Source organism: Tasmannia lanceolata, unplaced genomic scaffold, assembly GCF_043159265.1.
Source record: "Tasmannia lanceolata isolate RefF3 unplaced genomic scaffold, GAP_Taslan_0.1 ptg000003l, whole genome shotgun sequence".
In the NCBI taxonomy this organism is placed as follows: domain Eukaryota; kingdom Viridiplantae; phylum Streptophyta; class Magnoliopsida; order Canellales; family Winteraceae; genus Tasmannia; species Tasmannia lanceolata.
This window is the reverse complement of record NW_027518680.1, coordinates 10,446,839-10,457,892: the sequence shown is the minus strand read 5'-3', so window position 1 is coordinate 10,457,892 and position 11,054 is coordinate 10,446,839. Positions and strand designations below refer to the sequence as shown.

Below are 11,054 nucleotides of genomic sequence, written 5' to 3'. Positions count from 1 at the left end.
TAAAAATAAATATTAATGATATTATTAATAATAAATAAAAAGGATTTACTTCTCGGATTCAGATGTTAAACGGATCAGATATACCATTTACCAAATTCGCATCCGCTAAGAGCCGGATATCTCATAAACAGATTCGGATAATATCCGCTTGAAACGGATTCGGATAATATTCGCTTTAAACGGATTCGGATGCGGACGGTAATCGAATTTCCGAATATCCATTTACATCCCTAGGTTCAACCAATGATAAATAAGAGGAATGATAGATACAAGGGCGCCCTTGCATAAAGAGACAGAAAAGGGCTATTGATTGGATCCACGTCATTAAAGTGCAACCCAATTTACTTTCTCATCTGTTTTTGAAAGGTTACCAAAAATGATGTGGATCCAATCAAGAGCCCTTATTCTTCTCCTTCTCCGCCTCCTTATGCAAGGGCTCCCTTACAAGTATCATGTCCTCAATAAATAAATTCGTTAACAATTTTTTTTTTGTCTCTATCAATGCTGGAAATAAGATAAATAAATCTAATAATGTCCAAACTAAGTAAATCCTCACTCATCATCCCATTTCCCATTCCGCGTATCTATATCTATTCCCCGTAATCTGAAAAAATGACATTTAAGGAATGAGCTAATGCTCATGGAGTGGACAAGCGTCCTATAACAGATGGATCAAGTATGCAATTTAACATAAGCAAACAACTTTGATAGTCATAGTCATTTCGCAAAACATATAATGCAAGAGAAATATGTTTATGTTCGTGTGTATCTCTCAACACAGAACAACACCATAAAAAGACTTACAAAAGTCGCGTCCTTAATCCCTTAGTTAAAGGACACATTAAGGAAACAATTTTGAATGTTGCCCAACGGGAAGAAAAGATAAAGCTGCACTTATTGGGCGGTTATAAAACCAAAACGATGCAAGTTAATATCGCCGATAACTTCGAAATTATTCACTAATAATAAAGGTGAAGTTATTCACCAAGGACGACAAAGTTGTTCACTAAGAATGGTGTAGTTATTCACCAAGAGCGGCGAAGTTATGCACCAATAACCTCGAAGTTAAGGGAGAATTTACATGGGCAGTAACAAAATAAAAAATAAAATTTAGAGGAAAAACTTCGAGCCATATGTGAGGCTGGCCGGGCCATGCCGGGCGGTACGCATGTGTGGTATAGCCAACAGCCCATCGGGTCCACTCGGCCACTCATGTGCATAGGTCCCTTTTTCCTATTCTCATTCACAAAGCAAATGAAGTGAAAACTAATATATACCCATGAACCATTCCTCCACTTTCGAATGTGGGACTAAATGTCTCCACAAAGCACAAAAAGAGAATGGAGGGAAATTCAAGTTTTTCTTTGAAAATGCCACAAAAGCTTAAAGTGGACAAACTAAAAGACAAAAGACGTATACAGTCAAAATGAGTAAATAAGTCTAGTGACCAGTGAGACCATCAAAATGGGTAAATAAGTCAACATTTGCTAGGTCCCGGAAAGCCATTTCCCTCCTGAAATTTGCATGAGAGAACAGCGACATATGCTCTTAATCATTTAATTCATCTGATATGGCTGTGTTCGCCTGCAAAAGTCAGCCGCGAGCTGGCTTTGCCCAAAATGGCATAGCAAATCCCTTTTTTAATGATGCGTAATATGTGGTGTTTTCTTGTAGCTATGACAGTCTTAGAAATGTTGAGGTCAATGGCTTCCAAGGTGACCGCCGCCAAAAAGGGTCTGGTTGGGTTTGGGTTGAGTCGGGTTGGATTCATGTTCATCTAGGGCAAAACAGAAAAAATATAAGGAAAAAACATAATCCTAAGAAAATTATGAAAAAATTAGAGGACGGAGCTCGGGTTCGGGTTGGATTGCCAAGGCCTCAACCCTAACCCAATCCTAAATTAAATCGGCTTGTCTTTTCCCAACCCTAACCTGAGCCAAAATCAGATTGAACCCGTCAGGTTCGAGTCGAGCCCGGCCCAAGTTGCACCCCTACTTATGATTCCTTTTACAAATAAGATTAAATAATTCCAGTTCAAATAAGGATTAATTTTTGTGGTATCCAAACGGAACAAGGACCTGTTTTCAGATTGCAAGAAAAACATATCCGATGGAGCATCGTAATTGAAGGTCTCTCTAGGTAAAAATTGAACAAAGTTGGTGCAAGTTATATATCTCTTTTCGTGTGCAAATAAAGTGGGACATTTTGGCAATATTTTTCCTTTCAAAACTTCTCCAAAAAATTCTCACAAACCAAACAGGGCATAAGTAGGTTTACACGTTTTCTATAAAAAAAAAAAGATTTTTTTGGGGGAAAAACTCCCAATGAAAATGCATTTACCATTTTTTTTTGAGAGAACGGTTTCTACACACAAGTGTAGATAAGTTATCTACACACTAGCTTAAAATGCAGTGGGGGCCACATTTTTTAGGTGATCCAAAGCATTCATTTGATGGGCCCTCACATAGATAGAGTGTGTCCAAAAAATCAGCTTCATAGGATCATCCTAACCCTTCGAATCGTGGAGGCAAAAAATGGACAGATATATGAAGGTTTATACACGTCCATTTCACCTCCACAAATCGTAGGGTTGGGACGATCCTATGGAGCCGATTTTTTGTGGACACAATATCTATGTGAGGGCGAATCAAATGAATGGTTTGGATCACCCAAACAATATGCCATCCACTGTAATTTAAGCTAGTGTGTAGATAACTTATCTACACTTGTGTGTAGAAACCGTTTTCTCTGTTTTTTTTTTTGCGGGGGGACTCTCATTGAAAATGTGTTTACCAAACATTGGAAAATTCATTTTTCATATAAATTAAAAAAATCCCAAAAAATAAATAAAAAATCCTTACATCCAAACGGCCAGGAGGTTCTTTTTATTGCTGGATAGATTTCCATCATATGCAAGAATGCTATATTGAGGAACTACCATTCTATAAATTTCTTACACAATAACCCTTTGCTGGATAAAATTCTGAAGGAAACCGTAATTTCGAGACCAAAGATGTAAAGTAATGAAATTCCACTAATCTTGAATTCTTGGATGACTTCCATCAATCACATAAAGTGCTAACACAGTTACCTAATCTACCATTAAGAGATTTAGATAAGAAATGAAATGGCAAATCCTAATCTAACACAGTTAGCTAATCTACCATTAATACTTAAGTACCTACCTAATCAAAGCAAATCAGATCTCATAATATCCCCCATAAATTCAAGTGAGCTTCCCATGCTTACTTACAAGCAAAGTGGGAAATAACAAGGTTATAAGGTCTACTACTTGCATAAACGGAAGGAAATAACCTCTTCAGGTTTTAATGGTTCCCCGTTCTTTAACAAACAATCGACGGGTCGGAGTCGCCTGAAATTTTTTGGATTGATCAGTGTCACTGAAGCAAATTCCCCGCAGTCGATATGAACATCATAAATGGTCACTGGTTTAGATCCATAATTCAGAACTTGAACAGAGAAAATGGAGATGTGATCGTGCCCCGTCCCTATTTTGCCTTGTTGTATCTCAATGTTGCTCGGATGGCAAGTTGAGTTCAAACTCTTCCCAGCTGCAATACAATGCCAACTAATTTGGCCGTCCCTATTTTGCCTTGTTGTATCTCAATGTTGCTGGGATGACAAGTTGAGTTCAAACTCTTCCCAGCTGCAATACAATGCCAACTAATTTGGTTAGAACCATAATACGAACACTTAGCGAGTCAACTAAGTGGGTCAACTTAGTGGGTCAGTAAAACAAGTTTAACTATTGACCTCTTATTTATTTATTTTTTGGTAGGCGATTTCGACCTCCTGGTTGAAGAACAAAGCCTAGAAAAATTGGCAATTGAGGGGAGGTTCATTCCCATCGACCTCTTATTTAGTGGTTAAATAACTCATAAACATTTTTTTTTCTATTAATTACAACATAAGAAGGGAAGTGATATATTCTCCCCCTTTCTTCCTTGGGCCACCTCCTAGTAGTGTAAAAGTATAATCATAAATACAACTGGCACAATGAAGAAAAGGGGGCGTCCCTTGTAAAAAATTGGGTTTTTGACAAATTCAAAATGGAACAAAAAGTCAAAAACATTGGTCCTCCACTCTTTATTTTTGTACTTTCCATTTTCGTCCCTCTTTATTTAGAATTCTCTAGGGTTGCAACTTGGGTATGGTTTTACCCTTCCCGCATCGACCTCACCCGAAAATAACATGGGTTGGGTTTACAGAAAAAAAAAAAACCCGAAACCACTCTTATAGGTGTATTGTAGCTTTCTTAAATATCTTTCTAATCACACGACAAATTATTTAAAAAAATATTAATAGAATTGTTTCTTGAGGTGATCATCTTTGTGATGTGTAAAAATAGTTTCTGTCTTTGATTTAAGCACATGATGACATAGATTTAGATATTTTTGGCATGACGATTGGTTGTTTTCTACAAACTTCGAAATTAGCCACTCTAAACAATAAAAACCCGACCTGACCTGACCCGAAAAACTATCTGGGTGGGGTCGAGTTTATGAAACTCAGGTTTTCCCATGAAAAATTAGGCCCAACCCGAGACAATTTCTTGGGTAGGGCAGGGTTCTGGAAAACCCGACCCGCCCAACCCGAGTTGCAACCCAAGAATTTTCCATTGGATCTAGTTGTACTTTGACCAACAAAAAAGGTTCTAATTAAACAAAAGATGGGTTGTTACTAAAAATAGGGTGGAAATAAAGTTTTCTCAAAAAAAAAAAAAAGTCAAAATCCGGAGTTACTACGTTTTTATAGGGAAATAATATTAACACAATTATGTTTTTTTTATAATTGCACTAACCTATCTTGTCATTTAACGTTTAAAGAGTCGTCTAGGGTTATTACAGTTCCCAAAAAACTCTTACAAACCAATTAAAAAGGAAAAGAGAAGCTGTATTTGTGCAATTATTTAATAATGGTTATATCATATGTATACGTAAGAGAGAGTTACCAGCAGCTTGGAAGCCCATGAGAAGAGCACAGAAAAGGACGAAAAGCCAGGCCGAAGACATATTTGATGGATCAAGGGTGAGCTAGAAAAGGAGACGAGCCTTTCAGCCTTTGCAAAAGATGCAAGAGCTTTTTTCCTCCACTTCTCAGCCCAATTCTTTGGAAAACAAAATAACCACCACAAGCTCTTGTGTCTTAATAAATAAAGGGACCTATATATAGAACGAAGGCTATTGATAGAAATTAGAAATAGTAACTAAAACCTACAAGCTTTTGTGTCTTAATAAATAAAGGGGCCTATAGAAGGAAGGCAATTGATAGAAATTAGAAACAGTAACTAAATACTTCAATTCTTCATTTAGAGACTCCTATTCTTGCTTATTCCAAAAATAACCCTGCATGGATACTCCCTCTCTCTATAAAATTCCAAATCAAAGCGCAGGCTAACATATTAGGGACTTCGTAATTCTATTTCTTCCTCTTCTTCTCTCTATAATTTTAAGTATCTCTTCGTAATTCTATTTCTTCCTCTTCTTCTCTCTATAATTTTAAGTATCTTTTTCCTGTTGGGACTGAGATAAAATGGTAAGTCGATGATCTCATCTGTAATGAACAAAAATAGCTTCCAAGACATAGATGGCATATGTGCTCGGCAATTGGCACCGTCGAATTGATTGGTCATCACAAGGCCACCCAATGGGTCCATGTCAAATATGCCAATCGGAGATCTCTCTCGTAAGATTGTGCCATTGCTAAATCAATGGCTTAAAGACATCTTTATGATTCAACAACCAAGGAAAATTACAAAAGAAATAAGTGTTTTTAACAAAATAGAGGAAGAAGGAACTTTATTTATAAAGCACAGGAGCAAAACGTTTTTTTACAACCAAGGAAAATTCCTAGCTAGGAGAAAACTAGAAAGTAATAAAAATTTAATACTTTTGAATTATTTTCAGTACTTCCCTTTAATTCAAAGTGCTTTGTAAATATGTCGAGGACGCCATGTAACTTGAAAAACTCCTCCTTTTGAATTGCTTTTTTTAAACATGTGGGCGATTTGATCCACCATGTTGAAATGCTCTAGCTTGATTTCTTCTTGAGTCACAAATTCTCTTTAATTTGGATTTGTAAATCCATTTTTCACGTAAAAGCAAATAGTCCCACATCGATAAGTGAAATGGATGGAGATGGGTTATAGGGGAATGAGCATCATCCCTCTAACATCTAGCTTTTAGGGGGTGAGTTCTACCTGGTTAAATTCCCTACAAATGGTATTAGAGCTCAGGGTGTGGTAACCCCGGCAATCTCCCCCTCCATGCGGAAGTAACACGGAGAATCTCGCCCCTCCACACGGTGGCAAAGCTGGAACCACAAGATACTACATCGGGGTTTCTGAGATCTTCCCCGATGGGCATTTCCACCCTCGGAGGGAAACCGGGGTTACCACACCCTGAGCTATGATCCAATTTTTGTGGCAAAAAGCCCACCGCCAATAACACCTGCCAATCTACCACCGGCGAATACACAGAAATACCCAAGATCTTGCACAACAAGGTGGAGAAAATATTTGCCAACAAACCACAACCACCAACAAAAGGAATCACAAGCAACCCCAAGAAGACAAGAATATACTTGGTTCACCACAATGGGCTACTCTAGGGATAAGGCAACACAAAATATCCACTATTTAGAACCAATAGTACAATGTTACCTCCACCTTAACTCTTGAAAGAAATATCCTGTCCCCAATATTGATAGTGGTACCTCCCATCTATTCTCATTTTTTTAATTTTATATTCATGCATTTGGCACTCCACTCCTTTGATCCATACACCCCCATCTTTTGTCCAAAAGCAAAATCCCACCCTCAGAATTTGATAATTACACTCGTAAAAGACAACAACATCAAACTTTGGTTCTCACTAGTTTCATCAAGCGTCGTTCCAATGTCATTGATATTTGTCGCTGCCACCAATCTCCAATTGTTGCTCTCCTACCAACTTTTCATCTGCTTTCTATGTCTATCTTCCTTCCAAATCATATTTTTTATTTTATTTTTGTCTACTATTTCAATTGCAGTACCTCTTTGAGGAGCATACCTGAAAATGAGTTCTACTCAGTTGAGAAATCTCGATTCCTAGAGGTGCATGCTTGGGAGAGTAGCTTCAAATTCCATAAGGATTGACATCAAAAGATGACCCATGACATCTAATTCTATATTCCACAAGGATCGATAACTAAAACCGTGATGGTTTGCCCATTGAGACTTGATTCATTGTGATCCATCTCCTTAAAGATAAGTATTTAATACCGATCAATCCTTGAAGATTCATGTCTAAAATTGGTCCATGAAAACTCGCCCATTGAGGCTAGAGTTTCATATATTAAGCGTACTGAGGCTCATATCTCAAGCAGCATAATATTTGGCAATCAGCTTCAATCATCCGACAACAAGCATAAATCATCGTTCTTTAGCAATACCGACAACTTATATCAGGCGACATCCTCAGCATGCAATTTATCAATATTTAGTATCATTGATCAGATTGGGAATTTTAATTGAGGAGTTTTATTGTAGTATCAAACGCATGTTGATTTCGAATCCACATACGTTTGATGGGGCATGTTAGAGTAGATCAAATCTATCAGATCTGAACATTGGATCACAAGTATTAGATGCGAAGAAAGGTAGTTAGAACTTAGAACAGAGAAGGAAACTGGTTTAGATTAGGATTATCTTCTTATTATCTTTATCTTACCATGATTATCTGTAAGTGTTTTATATAAGCACCTATCATTGTTAATGAAGGACAACTGAGATTAATCAAATCTCCAAAACTTATCAATTTGAAGTATTGGGCCTCATAAAAACTTAGTCACACAAGCACATTTTCTAAAGGGGGTTTGCTAGGTCCCGGGAAGCCATTTCTCCGCCGACATTTGCATGAGAGAACATCACACATGCTCACATTTTAGCAGATTGTCTTATTCATTTAATTCATCTAGATGGCTGTTCTTACTGTGAAATGGCTTTCCGTAAAATGCCCTAGATAATCCCTTCTTTTAAGGGTACTGATAAATCGACCCCCAAATATCTTAAATCGACCCCCTATGTCTTTTTCTCTCTCCTCTGGGCTAGAGTGAGAGATAGGAGAAAGACAGAGACAAAGGGGGTCGATTTAAGATATTTGGGGGTCGATTTATCACTCTCCTTTTTTAATGAGCATAATATGTGGTGTTTTCTTGTGGCTATGACAGTTTTAGAAATGTTGTGGTCAATGGATTCCAAGGAGACCTTATGATCCCATTTATAAATAAGATTAAATATTCCATTTCAAATAATCTAAGGTCTTTTTTGCATATTGCAAGAAAAACATTTCCGATGGATCATCATATATTGAATGTCTCTCTAAGTAAAAATTATAGAAAATAATATTTTCTATGAAAATAATATTCCATGGAAAATAAAATTGCAGGGTCTAAGATGGTTTACAACTTTTCTATTTATTTTGGAAAATACTCCCATGGAAAATGCGTTTACCAAACATTGGAAAATTTATTTTTCATAAAATTAAAAAATTCCAGAAAAAAAAAAAAAATCCTTACATCCAAACAGCCAGTAGGTTCTTTTATTGCCGGATAGATTTTCATCATATACAAGAATGCTTATTTACAACGAACGTGGGAAGTAACAAGTTCATAAGGTCTACTATTTGTATAATAGAAGGAAATAACCTCGTTAGGATTTAATGGTTCCCCGTTCTTCAACAAACAATCGCCCGGTTGGAGTCGCCTGAAAATATTTGGATTGATCAATGTCATTGAAGCAAATTCCCCGCAGTTGATATGAACATCATAAATGGTGACCGGTTTAGGTGGATGATTAAGAATTTGAACCAAGAACATGGGGACATGATTGTATGCGAGCCCTACTTGGTCTTGATGTATCTGAATATTGCTCGGATGACAAGTTGCGGCCAAGCTTCCTTGGTTCCCAGCTGTAATGCCATGCTAACTAATCTGGTTAATTAGAACTATAATACCAAAAACTTAGCGAGTCTACACAACTCAACTCGACGGTAAAACTAGTTGACTCGCCGACAACACGTCCCGATATGAAAAGTGAAAACACACTACAATATTCAAATTCTCGAGTTCTGACTTATTTATTTATTGGTAGGTAAGCTGGAATTGAAACTCCGAACCTACAGATTGAAGAACAAAGCCTCGATTAATTGAGCTAGAGGCTCAATCCCATCGACTTCTTATTTATCGGTTAAATAACTCAAACAAATTTTTTAGAGGTGCAACTATTGTCGGGTGGGGTTGAGCTTTTGCTAAAAAATGAATTGGAATCAACTTGAACATGACCCAATTTTAAGGTAAAAGCTCAACCTGAATTCCCAAAAATCAGCATGAGATGCACCACTAATATTTAAGGGAAGTGATATATTCTCCCTCTTCTTACGTCGGCCACCCTCCTCTAGTGTATTTATGACTACTCATTTTGCGCTACAAGGGGTGGCCCTCCGATCTATATTGGAACTACATATTATGGAAACCTTTATAGATCGGAGGGATGGGATCATCCTTTGGAAATGATTTGCGGGGCACACCCTATTTACATTGTGGGCTATCAAATTGACGGTTTGGATCATCATATGGCCTAAGCCGTACAACATTTTGAAAAAATCTTAGACTACATGGGCTTACAACATATAAAATCTCTGTATATAGCTAGAATTCTATAGGGAAACGAAATCACAACCTAGGTTTTAAATTTCGGTTTCGGAGGAGCGTCAAGGGTCTCCACCGAAACCCGAAATTTCGGATTTCGGTCGAAATTTAAAACCTTGATCAAAACTATGTTTTTATAATTGCACTAACCCATCTTGTCATTCAATAACTATGTTTTTATAATTGCACTAACCCAAGTTGTCATTCAATGTTGAAGAAGTCGTCAAGGGTTATTACAGTTCCCAAAAAGCTCTGACAAACCAATTAAAAAGACAAGCTGCGTTTGTGCAATTATTAAAGAATGGTTGTGCTTGGTATCATACTATCATTTCCCATTTTATATCATATGTATAAGTAAATTCTAAGAGAGAGAGAGAGGGATTTACCAGCAGCTTCGAAACCCATGAGAACAACAGCGAAAAGGACAAAAAGCCTGGCCGAAGACATATGTGATGGATTAAGGGTGAGATAGAAAAGGAGCCGAGCCTTTCTTCCTACAGTTTTCAGCCCAAATCTTTCGAAAAACAAAATAACAAGCACAAGTTCGTGTGTCTTAATAAATAAGGGAAGAGACCAATATAAGGAAGGCTATTGATAGAAATTGTTAGACCAAAAATCGGTAACAGGTACAGCAGTGGCGTAAGAGCTGAGAGCGAGCGACAAGGGAGGTTGAGTATGAATCCTGCAGTGAGTGTCTAGTCCTGCACAAGGCAAGCGAGGTCAGAAGACCAGACCGGGTTTTACTCCGGACAGGCCCTTCGACACTCAAGTCAGTATGAGCAGGAGTGAAGGGGAGATGTCTTAAGAGTTTAGGGAGAGAAGGGATTTTCGCATTACCCATTAGTCTGAGCTTTAGTCCCCTATTTATAGGGAAAATCTGTTGAGGTGTCCTGGACAGGTGTCCAGGACAGGTGGCGGCCTGTGAGAGGCTGGATCTCACCTACTCTGAACAGGTGGCAGCCTGTGAGAGGCTGAGTCTCACCTACTCTGGGACAGGTGGCAGCCTGTGAGAGGCTGGATCTCACCTACTTTGGGACAGGTGGCAGCCTGTGAGAGGCTGGATCTCACCAACTCTGAACAGGTGGCAGCCTGTGAGAGGCTGAGTCTCACCTACTCTGGGACAGATGGCAGCCTGTGAGAGGCTGGTGTTTTCACACCCCATCAGTTGCCCCCCAGTTTTCCAAGTCATTGAAGGACTTGGGAAAGTGTGATCACTCGTTTTTCTGGATGGGGAGACGTTGTTCGGGGGTGAGTCGAAGAATTTAGCACGGAGTCCGGAGTTCGGAGTTCGGAGTTCGCAGTCCGGCGTCCGGAGTACGGCTTCAACCGGACTGGCTCCTGGCGCA

General features: G+C 38.3%; 1 protein-coding gene and 1 long non-coding RNA gene across 2 annotated transcripts in view; both read right to left on the bottom strand.

Annotated features, from left to right (window-relative positions):
* The window catches only part of LOC143850713 (chlorophyll a-b binding protein 7, chloroplastic-like), a 61,547-nt gene that overhangs the window by 7,607 nt on the left and 42,886 nt on the right, over positions 1-11,054 (bottom strand). The window lies entirely within an intron of this gene.
* On the bottom strand, positions 8,508-10,228 carry LOC143861149 (uncharacterized). Its single transcript, XR_013239927.1, has 2 exons — positions 10,095-10,228; positions 8,508-8,969 (listed from the first exon to the last, which is right to left on the bottom strand). It is a non-coding gene; the product is annotated as an uncharacterized LOC143861149 (long non-coding RNA).